At 36.9% G+C, this 23,315-nt stretch overlaps 1 protein-coding gene and 1 long non-coding RNA gene across 12 annotated transcripts in view; one reads left to right on the forward strand and one right to left on the reverse strand.

Moving 5' to 3' along the window:
- DNM3 (dynamin 3) overlaps nucleotides 1–23,315 on the forward strand; it is a 573,673-nt gene that overhangs the window by 309,630 nt on the left and 240,728 nt on the right. The gene's annotated exons all lie outside the window — the stretch shown is intronic.
- On the reverse strand, nucleotides 9,121–16,476 carry LOC132686039 (uncharacterized). 2 transcript variants are annotated; one of them, XR_009613405.3, is made up of 3 exons: nucleotides 14,886–15,709; nucleotides 12,668–12,761; nucleotides 9,121–11,120 (listed from the first exon to the last, which is right to left on the reverse strand). It is a non-coding gene; the product is annotated as an uncharacterized LOC132686039 (long non-coding RNA). The 2 variants fall into 2 exon arrangements; XR_009613403.3 differs by having other exon boundaries at nucleotides 12,668–16,476.

Consider the following 23,315-nt stretch of genomic DNA (forward strand, 5'->3'; position numbering starts at 1 on the left):
TCAACCTTATCCCACAGAGGTTTTATTTAGACAAGTTCCAGGCATATTGGCATTGACCTTTTTGTGGGTGTTAGTATGAGGGGCTCTGAAGATAATAGGAGTAGCTACTGTTATTGGAATATGGCTTTGGGGTTCTCTTGTCTGGCTGTGTGGGCACTGAAACAAGGCCATTGGAAGGCACGTAATGCCCCCTGTAGGGAAGAAGAATCTTTGAGAGCTTTGTAAGTTAATGATCAGTAGTCATCCCTTCCATTCCTCTAGAAACTCAAGATAACTTTTTACAAAATCTCTGCTGCTGAAGCTCCCTCATGAGCATTTGCTTACAACAAATAGAAAATACATGTGTGCAATTATAGTACTAACTGAGTGCTGGAGACATTTTATTAAAGGTATATGTTGGAGGGTATTTGGGCATGGGGCGGTGGGATGGGAATGACTCTTGAAATATGATGGAGTGATCTGGATGAAGAAAGTTTAGGAAAGGGTTGTTTTATTAGTTTAGTCGATTGCAAAAAAGAGAAAATGACAAAGTTGCTGCTTTGTGGAATGAACAAATAGACTAATAATGCAATGGTAAGTGCTCTGAAGAAAATAAAATGGGGTAGTGAGCTAGAAAGTGATGGGGGAGGAAGTAACATCGAATTAGAGGCTGGGATGATGAGCTGTGTAGAAGATTTTATCGAAGAAAATTCCAGCAAGAGGGCATCATAAGTAAACCCCCACCCCACCCCAGGGTGGCAGCCAGCAGGAATACTGTGGCTGGAATGTGATAGCATGGGAGAGAGAGGTAGGAAATAAAATGAGAGGTACCAGTGGGTGGGGTCTTATCAGACCCCATGCACTAATTTGGATTAAAAAAATTTTTTAATGTTTATTTATTTTTGAGAGAGAGAGAGGGAGGGAGGGAGACAGGGCATGAGCAGAGGAGGGGCAGAGAGAGAGGGAGACACAGAATCCGAAGCAGGCTCCAGGCTCTGAGCTGTTAGCACAGAACCTGACGTGGGGTTCGAATCCATGAACCACGAGATCATGACCTGAGCCTAAGTCGGATACTTAACTGAATGAGCCACCCAGGAACCCCCTAATTTGGATTTTATTTCAAGGATAATTGAAAACTATTGGCTTGTTCCAACAGGATGTAACATAATTGGATTTATGTTTTAGAAAGACCACTCTGGCTGCTGGGTTGGGCATAATGCGTGGGATGGAATGTGTATGTGGAAGGAGGGGAGTGGTAAGAATGGAAGACGGGAGACGAGCTAGCTAGGAGACTGTAGCAATGGTCCAGGTAAGAGAAGATGGTGGCTTATACTGGGTGGCTTGAGAAGAGCTCTTGAATTCAGGGTGGCAAATTGATGGGCCACATACTGCAGCCATTAGCTACTGTTACTCATTAGAACTCTGCTCCAGAAACAACATAAAATGTTTTCAAAATATTAATGCCTGACTCACAAATGGCCTCTATCTTTAAATTGTTTGTGTCAGTGGGGCAGAGCGTTTTTCCACTGGAACCATCCTCATTCATCCCCACCTCACCGTTCCTTGACCATCACCACTGTCATCCTCTACTCTGCTTTATTTCTCTTGCGAGAGTTTCCTACCATTGCAGACCACCTTTGAGCTTGCTGTCAGGGTTAAAGGGAGAGTACAGCACTGTTCCTTGATTTCTGCTTGTATTCAACAAATAGTTATTAGTGTCAGCTGGAAGCAGAAGCTGGAAGGGAGGGTGTGGGGAAAGGAGGCCAAGAAGAAACATCAGGAGGGTTGGGCTTAGAAGTAGTGACGAGTTGGGGCGCCTGGGTGGCGCAGTCGGTTAAGCCTCCGACTTCAGCCAGGTCACGATCTCGCGGTCCGTGAGTTCGAGCCCCGCGTCGGGCTCTGGGCTGATGGCTCAGAGCCTGGAGCCTGTTTCCGATTCTGTGTCTCCCTCTCTCTCTGCCCCTCCCCCGTTCATGCTCTGTCTCTCTCTGTCCCAAAAATAAATAAAAAACATTAAAAAAAAAAAAAAAAAAAAAAAGAAGTAGTGACGAGTCTCTGGCCTCTTGACTTTGTACCGTCTTTTAGCAGCAGTGTTTTAAATGATACTTAGATTCCAAAGAAGTCTTACTGCCATCCTTCAAATTTAACATGATTCTTTGGGCAACCTCGAAAACCCCAATTTAGAATATTGCTTTGTGAAAATAAGCCTAAATTCTAACTCAACTTTTGGAGTCAATTTGTTGGTAAATTAAATGCTCGTTCTTTATTCCCATGGTATCCCTCTATACCCACATCAGCCTCTGCATAGTTGTAAATCCTGTTATATGACAATTTATCTTTCTTAGTCAAGCAAATGTGACACAGTAAATATCATTAAGTTAGTTATAGATTCATTCATTTATTCAATGACAAATTTACATTCAAATTTTCATAGAGGATTATCATTGTTTTTTCCGTGTTCTGCCATCTTCCTACTTTCTTGTGTAATTAGACTAGTATGTTTTCATTATATCTAATTGGCTGTTGAATAAATAGCATATTATGCCATATGCTATAGGTATGATTTTATTTAAGCCATGACAAGTTTGTAATAATATAAATGACTTATGAAATACATTTGAGATGAAGAAAAATGACTCAAACTTTTTCCAGGATCACGTTAATTGAACAAAAGACCCTATAGACTGTATGCTTGGTACAACAAAAGCAGTGAGGTTTGAAGGACATGGATTTGCAATGCCAGTGTTGGAACAAGTCCGTCTTCTCTGGGCCTCTGCTTTTCTTTTCACTTGTTGCATGGGGACCTTTGCCGAGCAAACCACCTGAAAGAGATTTTCTAGGGTTCTAAGAAATCATTTATTAATACATACTTTTATAAACTTTTAGCTATCACATTTATATATTTATGCTTGCCATTGCAAGTAACAACGGTGCCCTCCCCTGTAAAGCCATTCTTTGACTCACGTGTCTTCTAATTTCCAATTTTTTTGTCATTTCATATTGTGAGATAGGATGTATAATATTGGGTTTTGTTGTTGTTGTGTGTATGTATGTATGCATGCATGTATTTATTTATTTTAGCAGAGAATGGTAAGGTTTGGATTCTTAGAGGGAACTCATATCCCATTTCTTCAGTGAGACTTGGTATACTGCCTGCCCCCTAGCCTATGGGTTCTCTTACACCTCAGCCAAGAATTGGAGCTGATGATACAAAACCATGTGATTTCCTATCCAAGCTGGCAGAGGCAATAGCATAATGACCCTGTGTAATAATTTTAAGCTAGAGTTGGCATGACTGTAATGGTAAGTCCCCAGTATTTTTCTTACTTTCTTCCTATGCTGAACAGATTTATTCACCCTACCCTTGAATTTTAGATGGATCACGAACACTCTCAAGCATCTGTGGACTGCACTTTTTGAACCATTACTCTATATTATAATAATGTTATTTGCAATGTTACTGATAGATGAGCTTAACAGAGAGGTTTCCACCTGTGTCCCAGGCAGTGTTTTTTCCCACATGTTACCTTCAAAGAGTCTTTACAATACAATGTGGTTATAGTAGGCATGATTAATCTATGTATATGACTGTATGTTATCCTCTAACATTACTCTAAGATTGGGGCTTTCTGTAACACAAAAAGAAATAAACCATCTTCATACAGGGTTAGACAGTTTATAACTAATCACCAAGGGGATTTGCTCAAACCTGGCTGTCCTTCTAGATCATGTTCTAAAAGGACAGTACCCTAGACTTGGAAGTTTCTGATACAGGTGGTCCTGAGCTCTTTTCTAGGGGGCTCATAGGCCTTTTCCTGGTTTCATCCTCCCCAGGGCATTCTGCCAATGTGTGTAACACATCAAGAAAGATCTGTTTATGGGGGTAAGGATAGTTTGGGCATGCAGGCTTGTATGTCCACATATATTCCCTTGTATTTGGGATGGATGATACTTAGATCCTTTGATTTCTATCAAAATAACAACATAAGGATATATTTAGTACTTTACTAAGGATTTAGGGAAGCAATACAACAATTCAGACAGCCTCAAATGCCTCTGTACAACAGTTTTTATCCAGTGGACACACACACGGGTATGTTACTGGCTGCTCTAACCCTGTGCTGGCCTAGCCCAATGACAATACATTGGCTTCTCTCTTTCAGTCTCGCCTCCTATTTCTTCCCTCAATGCTGTTAATATGGATTGCCCCAAAATCAAGGCACTTCTCCCTCTGTTATATACATCCATTCAGCTCTTCTTAGAATCTAGTTCAGCCTTTGCTCCAGCCTCATTTTTGTATATCCAAACTAGTCAAAATGCTGAACCAAACCAAATGGACTTCCAATTAGCAAGATGCTCCCTAGTTTGACAGTAATTGTGGTTGTAAATTGTATTCCACTATTTATTCTCCCTGTTTAAAGTCATGAAGGCCAGCTTTCGATCTGAATGATAATCTTGATGATGATCATTGTCATCATAATGGTTAACATTTATTGAGTATATATAGTTTCCCAAGCACTGAGCTAAGTCAGTATTTTATTTACATTCCCCATTTTATTTTTATTTTATTTTTAATTTTTTTTTACATTCCCCATTTTAGAGATGAAGACTGAGACACAAAGAGAATGAGTGATTTAGCAAGCTACTCAATATTGGTGCTATGCTCTTAATTGCCTGAACACTTCCTAACAAACATTTTCTGGACACCTGTTATGCACTAGACTCTATCCTTTAGTCACTAAGGATAAAATGGTTAGCAAGGAATTCATGGTACCTGCCCTCATGAAGGATATTTACCAATAAAGAAGACATATAAACAAAACAAAACAGGGAACCCTATCAGATGTAGATTACAAGCTATGAAAAAAATAAATCCAGTGATATGTTTGACTTAAAAGGTGTCTGGGATGGGGATTACATCACTGGGGGGACATTGAATTGGGTGGTCAGAGGTTTATGTTAATGCTTTGAGGCAAGATTGAGCCTGCTGAATTTAAGAAACTGAATTAAGGCCAGTGTAACTGGAGCAAAGAGAGAAAAGAACTCTATAAAAGATTAAGGATTTTGACCCTAAGAATGATGAGAAGCCTTGGAAGTTTGTAAGCTGGAGAGTCACATAATAAGATCTGACTTTTTTACAGATCCTTTTGGTTGCTTTGTAGAAAAATGGATTGGAGGAGTACAAAACTGGTTTGGGGGTTTGTTAGGAAGGTATGGCTATGGACTATCTAAGAGATAATAGCTTGGGTTGGGGTGGGTTGATGGAAATTGATAGAAGTAGATAGATTTAAGAGATTATTTCAGGTGGTGAAAATTGACAACTCCTCACCCATGATATGTAGTGGTTCAGTGTTTAAGTTCCTGCTAAATTGTAAGCCTCTTGAGACCAGGAGCCATTGTCTTATTTACTGTTCTACCACCATGAACATGGCAATGGCAGGTGACAGTAAATATCGGTTGAGTGAAGATGTGATTAAGCAAATAAATAATATTTATTTAGTACAGCCTAATAATTCATCTTGTCCTCTTATCTCAGGTACCTAAACTAAATTATTTAATTACAGAGTAAACTTAGAATTTGAGGTTGTCTTAAAATTTTCTTAATTTTCATCATTGAAGGTTAATGGACTTTTTTTCCTCCTCTGACTATATAGCTTCCTGAACTGAAATCATTTAAGCAGAAAGTAAATTTCCTAATGATATTTTAAAACATTATAAATATATTTTGTACAATTCTTAGAAATGATTTAGAAAAGGGCTAGGTGTAGAATTAAAATAGAAAGTGGGACGCTGGGGTGGCTCAGTCAGATAAGTGTCCAGCTCTTGGTTTCTGTTCAGGTGATGATCTCACATTTAGTGGGTTCGAGCCCTGTGTGGAGCTCTGCGCTGGCAGTATGGAGCCTGCTTGGGATTCTCTCTCTTCCTCTTTCTCTGCCCCTCTCCTGCTCATGCTCTCTCTCAAAATAAATAAATAAATCAACATTAAAAAATTTTTACATGGAAACTTTCATTTCAAAAAGGATTTTGGGTTTAGATAGTTTTATATTAATACTTTAAAACCAGGGGCACCTGGGTAGCGCGGTTGGTTAAGCATCCAACTTCAACTCAGGACATGAACTAATAGTCCGTGGGTTCGAGCCCTGTGTCAGGCTCTGTAATGACAGCTCAGAACCTGGAGGCTGCTTCAGAATCTGTCTCCCTCTCTCTCTGCCCCTCCCCCACTCACACACACTCTCTCTCTCTCTCTCTCTCTCTCTCTCTCTCAAAAATAAATAAACGTTAAAAAATTTTTTTAAATAATTAAAAGAATACTTTAAAATCAGATCTGGAAAAAGAGGGTGGCTTTTATTTAAAATATGTATAAAATATGAATTTTAGAAGAATAGAGTCTGATAAAGGGAGAAAAAAGCCATTTTTCTCTTAATGTCAATGAGAAATATATGAATGATAGTTAAAATCTCTGAAGGGGATTGCTAGTTTATGTATAATGGTAGTGTGTAGCCAATATTTATTCCATTTTTATCATCCAACATGAAGATTAAAATCATAACGGAATACTCAGAGGAAGCTAGGGTAATTGAACAGAAGTGTTCCCAATGAAAATGTGCTAACCTTATACTATTGAAGAAAATCCAAACTCTGCATTGAAATAAGAACATTCTTTGGACTCTTAAAAAATTACAGGCCTCACTTTTGTGGGTTGAAGTATTTGGATTGCTTGATAAAGAGATTACATAATTCCTTTATAGGGATAATTACTTAGTATTGTTTTTATTATGTAGCTGTAACAGATGACAAGTGTAACTTAGGTAATAGAAAACAAAATGACAGCTATATCCCTGGATGGCCAAAGTTGTGAGACCAAGAAGTCACAGAAATCTTCAGCTATTTCCATTTTCACTTAGACTTTCAAGATTCCGCCTGTTTCCTCTACGTCTGCATGATCCTCGCGATGAGGAGGTCAGGATTAACCCTGTGAACGCTATTTACACTCCTTGCTGAGTTGTTTTAGTTAGCTAAAACTTAGATATTTTTTACCAAAAAAAGAAGTCGAATAAATATTGAACTTTAAAACATTTATGTTACTTAAAATTCTTCATGATTTTAGTTGTGTTTTTTCACATATGTAGATTTTTAACGTAGGATTATTTCATACAAACATTTCCACATTTTGGCATTATCCAAAGATTTATAATTTTGAAAAATATATACAACAACCCATAATGGCAAATGCTATTTCAAATTTATTAAGTATATTTAATAGACCCAAACCCACTCCCCTAAATGTATTTTTTATCTGACTTAAAAGTTTATTCTAGAAGAACAATATTACTCTTTACCAGAAGAGTGCAATTTTTAAATGTGCTTCGTTTAATGAATTTAAATAAATATAACCTTCTTTCATTATTTCAGGCATTTTTTGAAAGCCTGAAATGTAAAACTAAAATGTTAACCTCAAAGTTTAAGGGAATATTATTTGAAATGTTTTCCTGGAGTGGCTCACTTAAGGATGACTCCACTGGCCTCCTAGCTTTCCCTTTGGAGTTTGCTGGAATGGAACAGTCTTCTTTATGTTCTGACCTAATATCATTTCATCTGGAGAGGTCCCAAGCCCTGTCCTGGGATTGCCTTGCAAGGGTCCAGTAGAGTGATCCAGATGTGGAGTCCTCTCGCCATTTGCTGCTTGTCATATCAAACATTTAAAATTGGGCGGTAATATGTAAATATCTTGTGAGACATTTTTCTGTCGTCTTCCTGTTTATATTTTACATTTTGTGAACTATTGGTTAGTACTTTATTTGCTAGTAATAGGACTTTCATTTAAGGTAAAAACCTTCATTGCTCAGTGTGTTTAGCATAAGTATATTTTGCAGATGACCTATTTCCTAAGGCCCGTTGCATTTAGCCTTAATTATATTTTTACTTCATAGTTTTGCCCACTTTTTTCTTTTCTTTTTAAAGAAACTATAGTGTCATGTTTAGTAAAATAGCACAAAATCCTGTAAATTTTTAACCTCATGAGATTTTTAGCCTTAAGACTAAGTCTTTTATTTTAAAAATGAAATAGCTGAATAAAAATAGTTTTTTAAACTGAGAACAAACTGAGGGTTGATGGGGGGTGGGAGGGAGGGGAGGGTGGGGGATGGGTATTGAGGAGGGCACCTTTTGGGATGAGCACTGGGTGTTGTATGGAAACCAATTTGACAATAAACTTCATATATTGAAAAAAAAAATAGTTTTTTAGTCCAAAATATATCCCTGAAATATTTAGTTAAATTTTTTAAAAATTTTATGTAGCCTGGTGCCACATTTTAAAAAGTTTGACCAGAATCTAAGGAAAATAAAATTAATTTTAAATACTGAAGTTAAAAACATTTAAGTGAACCAAATCAAAGTTAACAATTTTCTAATTTTATCTATCTCCCACCATTTTGCCCAGCAGTGTTTGAAACATTCATATACATAAGACAACCCTGATCATTTCACTGCAGTTCACAGTATGTAAACTGAAGTTTTGGCATTTCCTCAAAAGACATGGTAAAATATTGATATCACCATTAATCCCTTTGCTTGCTCTTTTTGAAAATAATTGAATTGCCTGAACATCTCAAGAGTTTCAGAGTTTACAGTGAATGGGAGCATGTATTCCAAGTGAATGTGTTGGTCTGGTAAATTCCACCTTTCGAACTGTAGTGTAATCTCCTTCTTAATTAAACAATAACACAGTAATAAATCTTGATGTGCCATGACACCTGGGAATATCAGAGCTTCAATTTCAATTTTCAATATATCGGCAGAGGAGAAGCAACTCTTATGTTGGAAATACTCTTTTCACTATGTTTTGCCCAGACCCAAACTGGTAGTTTATTAACTCAAAATACATGATTCCCTAGAACATTCTGTCTTCCCTCTTCTTCTTTTTCTTTTCTCCTTCTCTCTCTTAAAAAGTCATGATATAGAAAACTAAACTTAGTTCTTGGAGTAGGATTATTAGAATCATTTGCTCTCTGTCAAGCATCAGACTGAAGTTATATTGTTTTGTCATATTGATTATGGGGTGCTGCAAAGCTGTGTACAATAAATGTCAAGGGTAGTAAGTGACTGACAACAGTTAGGAAAAGAGAACTATAGAAAGCAAAGGAACATTTTCAAAAATGGGTTTTATTATATTTCATAGGCACCACTCACTTTACTTTTGGTGGGTTTCAATATTTGAATCAAAATATAATAATAATAATAATACATACGAATTAAGTATTAAACCAACAGATTAAAACCCCAGGCCCCCGCGCCTCTCATTTTGGTTGTAGTTCTTGGTGTAGATGCTATGGTGTGAGGGCTGCTTTCTTTCAATGGCTGGTTGTCATTCAGGCTGGGTTGTCGTGTGACTGCCTGTCTGTGCCTGCTGTACAGGTGAGCGGATGTTCTGCACAGCAAGTGTAGACAGGCAGTCACATGACAACTCCGTCCAGCCAGGCCCTTGGTTCCTTCGGGCTTCCTTTGCTCATGGGCAGATACAATCAGTCTGTTTTCCAGATTTGGTGATTTTGGAGGGTCAGGGGAAAGGGAGAGAAACACACAATAGAATTAAACATTAAAGCATTATGGAACTAAAACAAGTTAGACTTTTGACTTTATTCAGAATGTACATTTTTACATTTGTTCCAAATGTGCTAACATGGATAATTGACGTGACAGAAAACTCACATCGAAATTTTAAGGAAAAACAAAACAAAAGATTAAATATAAGGTTTATTCTTAAATCCAATTCATATTATTATTACTGGCCCACATGCAGTCAGAGTTCAGAGTAATTGAACCAGATGTTTTTCCTCTTCACAAAAACTCTGCATATTTTAATACTGAAGTTAAAGATAAAGACTATGTTTATACATGTTTCTTGTAGTAGATAAGTACCATAGCCCATGAAAAAGAAACTTGTCATTTACATGGAAACGGCAGCCATTTTCAAAATAATTTATGAGCCTAATGTATCTGGCAGTTCAACCAGCCAACTTTGGTATCTGATGCTTTGAGAGTGGGATTTTACATGGGAATGTATTTTTGCCAATACTCCATAAAGCAACAGGAACTTATTTAAATTTCTCATATTCTTTTTAATGTAAAGTTTTTAAGTATGGATGTGAAAACCAGATAAAAAGCCATTGTGAGCTTACGTGCTTCTCCTAATTAACTACAGCGCCATGCCATGAATCAAAAGGGTATAAACTAAAAGTTGTTACACACAGTGATGCTCAGAATGTGTTGTGGACATTGATGGTACCATACAGTTACAAAATAATACCTTAAACACAGAAAAGGAAACTTCATTTCATATCCAAAAAGTAGAACCAAACCCTTTGGAAAATTTTCTTATAATTTGTGTAAGAAAGAGTTAATGGTGTTAAACAGAGAAATGTAATTCTGATGACTCAAGAATAATTCTGGCTATTTTAATATAAATGATCAATTCACATTCATAGAGGTATTTAACAAGTTCCCCTGCCCTTTAAAAACCAAAATATTTAGATAGTCAAAATTCCAGTAAGTGGGATTTCTTCAAAAACAAAACAAAACCTTATTGTCAAGGAGTATGTGCCTTGGAGTTTTTTTCAAAGAATTTTAAAGAAAACACATAGTTTGTTATTTCCCTTTAATGATAAAATTATGAGAAAATAGCAAGTAGAAGCTTTATGGAGAGGAAGATGTTTGTAGAGACTTAAAAAAAATCACAGTTTCTACACATCTGAACTTTTATGCATTAATTAGATATGGTACAATTAGTTGATAAGTGAAATTTTCCATTTATTTGATTTAAAGAAAATAAATGTCTGATTCTGTTTCTGGTCATCATTCTGAGTAGAGAATTTTTTTTTTCTGATAGAATCAAAAATGTCAGTAAACTTGGCTGCTATTTAGATAATTACAAGGTCAGAGTATGCAAAAACAAATACCTTAAGAAACTATTTTGTTATTGTTGCTTCATTCAGTGTAACAGAAAATATTTAGAGTGATTCACTTACAAAGAATATATTGGTGGAAATTAAAAATTACTGTAATTCTGTATAGCTTTCCCTCTCTCTCCCATAAATAATTTGATCCAGTTAACTCTGCTCAATTAAAGGAATGATGCATGCAACCTGAAAAAATAGAAAGAAATATTTGTGAGTTTATATGCTATATTTTAATATGAAACAGTTCTATTAAACCAAGATATCCAAAATATTTGAGCCTGAAAAACCGTAACTATTTTTCAAGGAGAAAAAAAATCTTGCTGAAAAATATGTACTCTATTCATAAGACTTTTAGATAATTCATGTTTCTAATAGATTTTTAAACTATAATTGTAGTAAGTATGTTGCATATGCACACTTTATAGTGCTATTGGACCTGTCTTTAACCTTGTTAAAAACATGAAAGGCTGAAAAAAACATTTAAGACTTTTTTCCAATCTTCCAAATAGAGTGAATATCAATCCACTATCACGTAAAATACTAGCTAAAATATAAAAGCGCTATTTACATTATTATCATAACATGTAATTTTTAATATGGTTATTACACCTCATTTTCTTTTGTCTTCTATTTATTATCTTAAGGGAAAAAAATGCATTGAAAGAATTATCTTCTAAGTCCTTTACAGCAAAATTCAGCCAAAGCAGCTTCAGGAAACTGGCTGTCACGATAGGTCAGGAAATTCAAAATGAATATTTAATTATTTTCTTTAATTTACCTCATCATCTCTATTTATTAAAACTAATAACGCTTGTTAATAAGAAACTTTCAAAAATGGGTAAATATTTCTATCTACATAGTTTGTAGCACATTAAGGTAAAAAGATAGAAGAAACCAAGTAAGAAAGTTTCTGTCTTCACTGAAGACAATTTCCTGTCTCCTCTCAGGTTAAAGCCTGACCTTCTAATTATTTTAAGTTGAGATTTCTGAGTGATGGTCGCTTAGTTATTATTTGGACATTATTGTGATGGGTGGGATATTCTCTTTAGAAAAGAGGAAAAGGGTTGTTTTTATAGAGAAAAATCTCTTGTAGAGTAATTGAAAGCTTTGGCTTCTCTTTACTAAGGATAGACACTGGTGGATGAGTGAACTTCTTCTCATTATCAAGTTGTAGTTTTTTTAAATTTCCTTAAGAACAAAAAAGGAAAAATTCTTTCATTAGAAGTTTTATGCCTAAACTTTTTCCCACGGCGTGAAAAACTTGGGTGGTCTGTAAGGCGAGAGGTGGGGGTAGACAGTATATTTTGGTCTTTTAAAAACATAAACACATTATCTGGGCCGAAAGACAGAAATGCCAAGCAGGAAGGATGTTAAACCTATTGACTAATTGCAAGAAAGTGATCAGTGTGAAATTTGGTCCCATTGTAAACAAACTTTCTTTGATTTTGAGATCTTTGGCTTAAAAAAGGGAATGAGGTTTTGAAAATATAAACTTTTATATTGATCCTCTTTCACTTAGGAATTGATGGTATTGAGTCTAAAGCCCTTAATTTCCTTTCTCTTAGATACTAGAAAAAGTTTTCCTTTTAACCCAGTACCTAGCCTAACTTACCAGTCATCCACGCACTAAAACGAAAAACAACTACTCAGCTTCAATGAACTGCAGTTTGGACAGACCCCTGAAAACATTTTTCTCTTTCTGACAATGTACAGTGTTTAATTTTAATACTCACCATCATATCCAGGGGTAGTTTTACTTGAAGATGTCACTGTTGGTTAGTTTCCTCTGGAATAGATCCCATGACCTCTAAAATATTTGTATATCTCCTTATAAAGTAATATCAAAATAAAGTTAAATATTGTTCTAATTACCCTGGAAATAGACACGGTTATTTTATGATATGTGTGTATACGTGCTGGTATATATACCACTGCTTAAACTACCATCCTTGCCTTCAGTCAGCAGGAGTTTATAAAGTGAGTTTTACTTTGGATCTTTAATTTAGCTCATGCAATTTAAAAGTAAGTGTGATTCCTTTTCATTTGTTTAAAGCTTGCATCAAAAATGGGTCCTCAGGACTCCACCAAGCACTTGCAGGCACTCCTCGGCTACCCCCTTACAAATTAATTCTTATGTTCCTATTCCTGTATTTATGCCAAGGACACAATCGAGTCCCCTCTGTCTCCAGACTAAAAGTCATCCTAGGGAGAAATTTGGTGGGCGACCAATTGTGGTTGGTTTCTTAGAAACAAAAAGGCGATTTAAGATGAAGACAGACATTTAAATTGAATATACGTGAATGAAGGCAAGTTATGAAATTCTGTCATTTCTACAGAGTAAAAAAACGAAAACCAAAAACCAAAAAAAGCCCGTTATAGCTATCTTTCTTCTTTAGTAACTGCTTCAGTTAGTAAAAATATATATCGGAGAAAATAAGCTTCTGTATTTACCTAATAGGATTTTTTTTTTGTTTTCTTATGTAAAAGAAACTATATAGATTTTAAATATCTCTTGTTCTATTAAAAATAATTAATATGGAAGCCTCTAAGTCACAATAGAAAAAACAAAGGAAGACTTTACTATATCATCTAAGTGGAGAAGATAACTAAATTTATCCATGCTTTTTATATTTTAACTAAAAACCATGAATAAAAGGTTATATGTACTTTACACCAGTTTGAGGATGATCAAAAGGGTCATTTAAAAAAGTAGATTGTTTTCACGAAAGATAACTTGGGGAACCTTGTTTAATAAAATGGGTCGCAAAAGAGAACTTGTGATAATTTTGAATTGTTGCAAAATGTGTAATTTAGAAAAGGATTTGTTCAGAAATCACTGTAATTTTAAAAAATTTAAAGGAGGACAAAAAGGGATCACATCCACTTTTTCATAAAAAACTATAGAACAGATGTTTTCATTATATAGAATTGTTTGGGAGTAGATATAAATGGGGGTTGAGGGAATTAGGGGTGAGGCAGTAACATTTTTCCAGAACTTTCTTTAAGAGACCCACCTTTAAAGTTCAGCAAGGATCATATTGCAACCCAGACTTTCTCTATTATTCTCTCTATTGGGATTTCATTCAGCTTAAGGGTTTTCCTCCCTCCCACCTTCCCCACCCATCCCCCTTCACCTCCAGGACAGCTGGAAACTGACCAAAGAAAACTTTGCCTTCGTTTACAAATTCCTTTTTTATCAGTGGGTTTCTAGACAAAGTACCTTATCATTTTAAATGCTCAGAGAAATAGAAGCATTGTAAAATATAGGCATGAGGTCTCAGCTGACCAGCAATTATCAACCATTTTTTGATTTAAAAAAAAATGTGACACAGATGTATATTGGGATATCCGAAGACAGAGGTTTCTTCTATTCTGTGACTTAATCAGTTGCTGACTCACTAGGTTCTGGGTTGGCGCTCTTTTCTGGGTCAGTCCCATTTGTATTGTCTGGTGGGCAAGAACTTGGCAGCCTCTTCTTTTATTGTTAGATATTATCATGTACGTAAATTTTCAAAAAAAAGCACTCTTCAGATAGCATTGTAAAAATAGCCAATATTCTTTACTTTGAAGCAAAATGGATTCAGTCCCGGGGAGGTTAAAAGTTCTACTACAGCCCTTATTCAAGTAAGTTTTTAGGTCTTTGTATTATTAATTTCAACAATTAACAACTAGCCTCATTAAGTTATTCTTAAGTGTCTGGAGTCTTTTCATATTTCATTTTAAAGGAAGAAAAACTTTAAACTTAAAAATATACTTGACTTCTAGATCTTCAGAAATCAACTAACATACAGTAAATGGCTATATACCACATATTGTTACTCTTTCAAAACTAAATGCATTGCTTCGCATGACACATATACCTCTGTTTCTCTCGCATGTGAACGCAAATCATTGGCTCCCCACCTCGGCTCTCCTGGGCACAGACCAGGTGAGCAGTCAAGGAGGCCTTACCCACAGGTCTTCTTTCCAACAGTCCTTTCTCAGCGGTGTCCCCGAGGGCTTCTTGGTCCCTAGTGTGCAAAACCTGTGAAGAAAAACACTGGGTATGAGATTTGAAAAAGCAAACAGAAGTCTTCTCCTTGGAAACAGCAACTTCTGTCCCCAGCCGTCCGTGGCGTTGTGCTCCCCTGCCCAGTCTAACCAATGTGCAGACTACTGTACAACGGCATTGTCCTGAACAGGTAGTCTGAACACTGGGGCGACGGAGCAGGATCTCCAGAAGCTTCCATCTGTGTACTTAAAATCCTGTCCCGGTCTTTGGGAAAAGCCTCCCTTCCTGCACCAGGGGTTGCATTCGGCTATCCCCCCTGAATTCTGCTGCACTGACTGAGACACACTCAAGGGCTGTGATTTCCAGTCTTGACGTGGCACATTTGCTGCAGACTGGGGAACTGGCAATGAATTTAGGACCAGGAAAAGGGGGAGGGCTGGGCTGGAGAGTCCATATATGGGATGATGTCACCCTGGGGAGGTTTGGGTATGCGCGGTGCCGCTGGAGAGACCGCTAGAATCGCCTGCTCTCAGACATGGGTCTGTGCATAAAATGGTACCAGATGTTTTAGTGTAATGTTAAGCAGTCATTTCATCTTCAGGCCAGATTTTTTTCCTCAACTGGGCAGGAAGTGGGCCTCAGTATGGAAAAGCTGTAAAAAAAGAGTCGAGATGTACAGTTCTGCTGTGGCCAACTGAAAGTGAGCTAGTGGAGAAGTACAAATCTGCTGTCCGATCCAGACTAGAAAAGTAATTTGAAGATAGAGGGTAGATAAAAAAAAAAAAAAGTAAACAGAAAGTTGAGCACTGGAAGGGAGGGCTCATTTGCAAACTTTTTTGAGCTGCCCTGTGGCACTTTATTTTCTGGTATTTCACTCGTCAAAAAGGGCAGATAAGTTCATTTTTTTTCTCTCTCTCTCTCTTTCCCTCCTCCTCCTCGTCTGTTGGATCTGTCAGCGGCTTGCAGGCTGCTCTAGACTTGAACAGTAATTATAGCAACTTCCTGAAAGTGAAGCCCCCATGAAAAGTCTGGAGAAATGTTCTTTGTCATGGCCTCTACATGAGTAATTAGTTCCACATGTGGCCTTCCTCGTTTCCCTCAGCGATTTTGGCTGGCTCTCGGAATGCCGTGCTATATAGTCCGACCTAAAGAAACTTTAAAGTTTTGATTTCAAACCTCCGCTATGAAATAACAGCTTCAGTCTCCTAACAAATTGCCTCTGGTAGATCCATCCTCTGAGGTCCAGCATTCTTTTTCACTGGGAATTCTTGATTCTGTGTTAATACTTTTGTTTTAATGGTATGCTATTGCTCAGTTTTATCTCTGGTTAACTAAGTCTGTTGAAATTTGCCAAGTACCGCTTGACCAAAGGTTATAACGTATCAGCCCACTGGCATCTACTTCTCTTTTCTTGTTGTTGCTGTTTTCAATTATATATACTGTTGAATATTCCGGGTATATAGCCCTGTGACTTTCCCTCCATAGAATTCTGATTAAAGTTTGAGTTACTTCAAACAAGAGCTTGATTAATTGCCCTTCCAGAGATCAAAATGTGAGAAAATTCCTAGGTAGCTTCCAAATATAATTTGAGTAGCCAAACTATGAAACTTAGTAATCTTTAAAGAATTACTACTAAAGCAATTCATTTCTACTGGACTTATGCAATACTTTTTAGAGGCAGAAAAATCTACCTCTTTTTTAAATAGATTGCGTTAAATATTTTAAGAAGCTTCAAGTGAGAGAGAACTGCCTTAAAGCCTTCACTTATCGTGAAATGTCTTCTCGTGAATTAACATACCATTAATGGGATCTACAGTTATGACAAGCCCTGGTCACCTGGGGAGGAAGATTAAATAAGATAAAAAGGAATTATCCAGCAGGTTAGGATGGAACAGAGAGATTAGCATTGGGTACATCATTCATAGAGGGATTGAAACTATCAGTGGACATCAGAGGGATTGCTTCCTATCCCTGTACTTGTACTTCCAAACTGGTGTCTCCAGGGCCTCTCCTGTAGTGTTTGAGCAAGTCCAGGATGCCTCAACTCCTTTTCCCCCCGTCACTGCTTGTAGAATACTGGAAATAGGCAAGCGTGACTTCATGCAACCTAATAGTCTCATTACATGTGGATGCCAACTCTGCCATTGTTCAGTGTCCATATGTTTGTTCACAAGTCATCATAGAGGAGTCACGAGCCAATGGGACAATAGTCAGCCAGGAATCCAGCATTCCAGGTGTGGGTTTGTTTCCGCCACAAATAGTGAAAGCCTTTCCTCTGCCTTCTTCTATTTATATTGATGACACACGCCTTGGAAATTTTAGGTAAGGTGGAGGAAAGGTGGTTCTGATCGTACTGCTCCATGATTTCATCTTAGTTCGCACATCTATAGTTTCTCAAATATAAGAGAGATCCTCTCTTGAATAGGGGATTTTATGAAGTTTTACTCAAGGAACTCAAATTTATAACTGTCTTTACAGCTTCTGAAGCATTTTAAATGATCTCTTGTGGAATACAACTATACAGGTCTTGCCCTTCTTCGCACATGTACCTGTCTCATTGGGCTTCCAGTTGACTAACACGCTTTAGAGTCCTCTTTCCTTCAAATAGCTCAACAAATATATATTATTGCCGACTCATATGCTGGTCACAATGCCAGGGACTGGGCATATAAGGGTTAAGAAGATATGATTCCTGCCCTCAAAGAGCTCACACTTACTTACAATATTAAGAATGCTAATCTGTTCCTTTCCAGAAAAAAAAAAAAAAAAAAAAAAAAAGAATGCTAATCTATTATCAAACTCAATCTAAAAAAAAATCTTTCATGCCTTTGTGGAGAGTCTGTTGGTATTCATTTGGAAATGGCCTGAGGACTTTTTCTATGTCTGTGAAGTTATCAGTTAAATACCTGAAATATGATGGGCTCTAGAAAGCACAGTTACGCACAACAAAGACTCGCCTTTGAGAATTGATGTTATTTAACTTGCTATTTCAAAGCACATGGACCAAAGTGATTGTTTGAATCAGTGGATAGTTTGGGGTGACTATAAAATTTGTTCTATCTTAAAATGTCATGAAAGGAAACACTATTTCAGTTGGTTATCATTCCCAAGCTTGGCAAATTTTTATGACTTTAGAAATTCTCAAATTGAAACCAGGACTTGTTTTGTTTCTTTGTACTTACAGACGAACGGGGTTACTAGTGTTTACAATAGAGTGTTTTGTGACATCCAGATATGGTGTCACAGATAGTATTTATACTCTCTACTTCAGATAGTATTTATATAGCTTTAATTTTTGTGTTACAAAATTAGTGCCACGGGCACTATAAAAGTTCAATCAATAGAAAGTATGTGAAGAAAAAGTTAATCATGTTCCCTTCCAACCTCCTAACGTTTCTGCTCTCCCAAATTAATGGTAACAGTTTTGGGTGATTCTTTTTACCACCTTCCTCAATGGCCATTTATGGCTTCTTTAAAGATTACAAAATCTTTTCACATACAATGTGTCAGTTACTTATAATAATCCTATGGGGCAGATACTATCATCATTCCCATTTTATTGATGATGAAATTGAGGCTCGAAGTTAAGCATGTTACTTTGTGGAATTACAGTAAGTGACAGAACGCATCTTTTTTCTAATTCAAACACCTGTGCCCCGAAGCATATTGTCAGCCCTCAGAGACCATTTTTTCCCCTACAGAATTCTTATAGCACTTATATTGCCTGTGATTCATTTGTTAATTATCTGCTGCCTTCTCTTCGTTTTGTACTGAAATGTTACCAAATATTTCACATATATGGATTTTTCCCCAAATAGAATATAAGCTGATTGAAGGCAGGGACGGTATCTTTATACTTCAATTTGCCTGTGGTAGGCCATTCAAGAAACTGGTGAGTGAATAAAAGCTACATAGTATTCAGGTGGTTTCTGATCAAACATTTATCCGGACAATAATTCAAGAATTACAGCATCTTATTTTCTAAATTTAAATGGAAAATATGGATGCAATTGTAACATTTCTATTGGTGTACTGCAGCTGTGTATCCGATAGCGCTATTCTTTTATAAATAAATGTGAACATTGGGCCAGCCATATTTCCTTGCTTATTTTTGGCCTTGTAATCTTCTGGAAGCATCCTGTGTAGCTATCAGTCATATAATCTTGTGTGAAAAGCAGGATCTAACCAAGTTGTGGCGTTTCCTTTCTTGTTGTTTTCTCCTTCCCAGTTTGTATTTGAGATAAAAATCTAGTTGACCCCAGTTCGTTGCAAATTAGACAAGATAGCCCCACTTAGTTTGGCTTTATGTGATGTGGATTAGCACTTGTTTTTTGTTTTGTTTTGTTTTGTTTTGTTTTGTTTTGTTTTGTTTTGTTGGAGGCAATGCAATCCCCTAATCGCCAGTATTTCCTATTTTGTTAGGGCCCAAAAGGACTGGGAGATTTGTTGTAGCAAAGCTTTCCCCTTTCTGTCCTTCCCTGACTTTCAAATGGCTGCCTTCAGATCACTGCAGTGAAGTGCCCTTTTAGGCAGAGAGATGCAAATCAGAGGCTGTGAAATAGAGGAGAAATAGTTCAGAAGAGTTAACAGATTTTCCTTCAACAACCGAAAAAGAAGTGAAATTAGAACAGCTATAAATCATAAATTTAATGCAACTGACTTTGCAATCTTCAAAAAGCTTACGAAAGGCGAAGATTGTGAGAGAGTTGATTTTAAAGCGTACATTTACTAATGCATGTTTTGTTTTGCCTGTCTCTAGAATTTCCATTGCTGAGTCTGTTTATTTAGAAATCAGCGTCTAACCAAAAGCAGTATATATTTTATGAACATTCTTTCCTCAAATCAATTGAGAAAGATAATGTTACGCCTTTGAGTTTTACTAACCACTGGCGTGCACAGCAGCCATTTCTATATTTCAGTAACATAATACATCCGGCAGACAAACCTTAAAAACTCTGGCTCTCTTGAAAACCAGTCGCAGGAAGGTAAATATATGATTTATGACTCTAGTAAAATTTGAAGCACTGTCTTGAAATCTTCAGGGGAAGGCAAGATAAAGGGATTGGAAAATTGGTGCTGGCCTTTCTAGGCAGATTTTAAGTGAGAGCGTCCTAGGAATGCAGTCTGCTGCCTGCTTCAACCCCCAAAAGCTGATGAGCATCATCTGAATGCTATGTGCTATCTATTGAAGCGTTCTATTGAATTCCACGTTACAATCAGACTTTAAAATGAGAGCTAGCTCACTTGGACCAGAGAAATATGGTGTCCTAGGGTCACTGACAATTTTAGAATATTGCCTCCTGATGTCTTTTGGCATCACCAATATTTTATTTCCTTAGTATGACTCAGAAACGAGCATGTATGATATCAAAAAGGAAAAAAATGTCTGTATACATCACATAAAGACTTAGAAACCACTTTTTTGCAGGTGTAGAGAAAGTGTCCTTTCTGTGGCCAGAGCGTCTAGTGAAGCATATTGGCTACAAGGAAGCATGTGTGTGAAAGGAAACTTTCTCCTTTACCCCAAATACCTGCAATTATGTAGTAGGTCGTTTTAGAAGCTCCACGTTTTTAAGTGATGATAGGCATACTTGGGTAATGTAGGACACTGTGTCTTTATTTTAGGATTTATAATCCTCTGGTATATTCAAAAGGGGAAATACAAATTATATGAATTGCTAAAAGGGTTTGATCCAACATAAATCTGTTTAGTTGAGTATATTGTAAAATCGCTAGCTTCTTGATTCTGTTCAGACTCCAGAGAATTTATTCAAGCGACATATGAGCCCATATTAAAATACTTCTATTCATGCCACCATGGGAATGTGCTTTACTTTTACAGGCCCTCTCCCCACCCCACCCCCCCTACCAAAGCACTTAGTGTATAAATTAGTTCATGTTGAAAGGTTATTTACATGTTGCCAATGAGTATTAATCGCGTATGTTTATAAACACTTACATTATTTGCATAGTAAACAACCAAAAATGGCTTCAGTTTGCCTTACAGAATCAGATTGTGTAACTTCACTGACATCCAGGCCCATAGTGGAAAAGCTGTAGAGAAAGGGAAGTATACCATTTTCCGTTTTTAAAGGTTTGTTTTGTTTCTTTAATACCTATTTTGAGCACTTATTTTATCCCAGGCACCCTGTGCTGGGGTTTTTCACATGTAATATAATATAATCCAACAACCCTGATGGTAGGATTTCTCCATGGTCACAGATGAGGAAGTGGGAGCTCCAGGAGGCAATGCAGCGTGAGGGTTCCAGAGCTACACCATGTGTGTTTGAATCCTGGCTTCACAACTTGTTATGTGAGCTCAGCAATTATTTAACTGTTCTGGGCTCTGGTCTCCTTATCTGTAAGATAGGGTTTCTTTGAGGACTAAAAAGGCTAACGTGTGATAAAAGCTTGGAACAGGGCCTGGCCCAGAGGTGGGCCTCATTCAGGTTGGGTGCTGCTGTGAGGGCAAGCCAGGCCCCCACGTGGCTTCAGTTACTGACCCCTGATTCCAAGTCAGGTACCATGACTCCAAAGCCCAAGCAACAGCAAGTACTGTTCAGAAACAAAGTGTATTATTTTCCTCAAGGTGTTTATAATCTCGCTAGGTTATTAAACCATGTACATGTAGAACTAGTAAAAAACAGAACTAAATACTTGATTCTAATAGAAAGATGATAGGATTGTTTTGAAAACACTGCAGTGGTAGCTGGCTCCTTAAGATAGCCTGTTGGAGAATCTTTTTGAAAAACCCATAAGTTTATCCACTTTTATTATAGTTCTGTATGTGTATGTTAAAACACACATATGTATCTAAATGTGCATGGATGTGTGGGTACAGATGTGTGTGTGTGTGTGTGTGTGTGTGTGTGTTTAAACTAAACCGGATTTTATGAGAATTACCAACATCAGAATCACTTCTTTCCCTTTTTAAAGAAACCTATTCTTTTCAAGGCTAGAGCATGTTCAATATTTTTTTGTAATCCTAGACATTAGTTTTAGTGTGTGCACGTTTCAGTCATTTTTTTTAAAATTGTGCCCATCAGAGCTTTACAGGAATAATTGAAGGTTAACAAGTGTAAATTAGATGGGAAATGCATTCATAATTTTGCAAATGCAGTGTTTTAAGGGGACTGATTTCTGCAGAGGCGCAGCTATTGCTGCTTGTATTTGAAAACTGCACACACATTTTGTGTACTCCTGGTTCAGTTTTGTTAGGGAGAAGTCTACCCCCAACCTCTGCTTTGTAACAGAATGTATTCCTCTGGTCCAGTTTATTTCCTTTCCGTTTCACCTTGGTTTTTTCAAGAAAGAACTAGTCTTGGATTTCATTGGCCAGAGTGGATGATGATTGCTTTTGAAATGCTGGCTTGTTTTGCTGGAGAACTAGTAGAATTTTAAATAGTGTTCTGTTTTTTTTTCTTTTTTCTCTAAGAGATCTGGACCCCACTGAAAATGTTCGGGGGTGGCCTTAGGTGCTACCTGGCCCAGTGTTTGTGTCACCTACTGGAACCAATGCCTAGAATTCAACTTGCATTTTCAGGGCCTACTGAAATTCTATTATTGAGAAGTTTACTAAAGAAGTTCAAGTCTTCTGAACAGAGAAAACAACAGGAGCTATAATAAGTGGCCTGAGAAGAACCTTTTGACTTTTGTAGAATTGCCTTTGTCAGTAGTGAAGCCAGATTGAGGATAGTGGACTTCCCTCCCTTTTTTCGTGATTCCAGACCATGAAATTTTCAGTACCACATTTCAATTGGTTAATTTTTGGAAAGTTTAGTCCCTCATTTTTTTTTTTAACCTTTAACAGTACAAGAAAGCTAGTGGGAGGTGATTTTCCACTAAATTTTGTCCTATCTGTTTTCTAAATCAGCCTTAATTTTAGTTCCATCTTTGCCTTCACATCATAAAATAATCAGTGTTGGTCACGCAGTAATGCTAATACTGGTTAGGTTGAATCTAATTTGTTGATGTTGATTCTAACTGTATTTTATTATTGTTTAATTTGATTTTGTTTAGATTGTATGTTGTACATTCAGACTTATTTAGATGAAGAGCCATTTCTGCAGCATCCCTCTACTGGATCATTTTCAGTGTGTTTCTCTGTGTCTTATACATAGGCAGGATTTCCTGAGTGTATAAAAGTTCTCCACTTAAAACTACCATTCCCACGGTACATGATACATACCTCCTTCACATTCAATGTAGGAGAGTTTCGGTGAATTTTTGTGTATATGCGTGCTGATGGAAACTGGAAAGGCCATGCTGAAGACTGTTTTAACAGTGTACGATAATTTTCACAGTACGGTTCCCTTGTTTACCGCTGTATACCGTGACCATGAAATAGAGGTTTTGAATTAACATTCACAGTGAAAACACTAAAGCCAAGT

Source organism: Panthera onca, chromosome F1, assembly GCF_046562875.1.
Source record: "Panthera onca isolate mPanOnc1 chromosome F1, mPanOnc1 haplotype 2, whole genome shotgun sequence".
Classification (NCBI taxonomy): Eukaryota; Metazoa; Chordata; class Mammalia; order Carnivora; family Felidae; genus Panthera; species Panthera onca.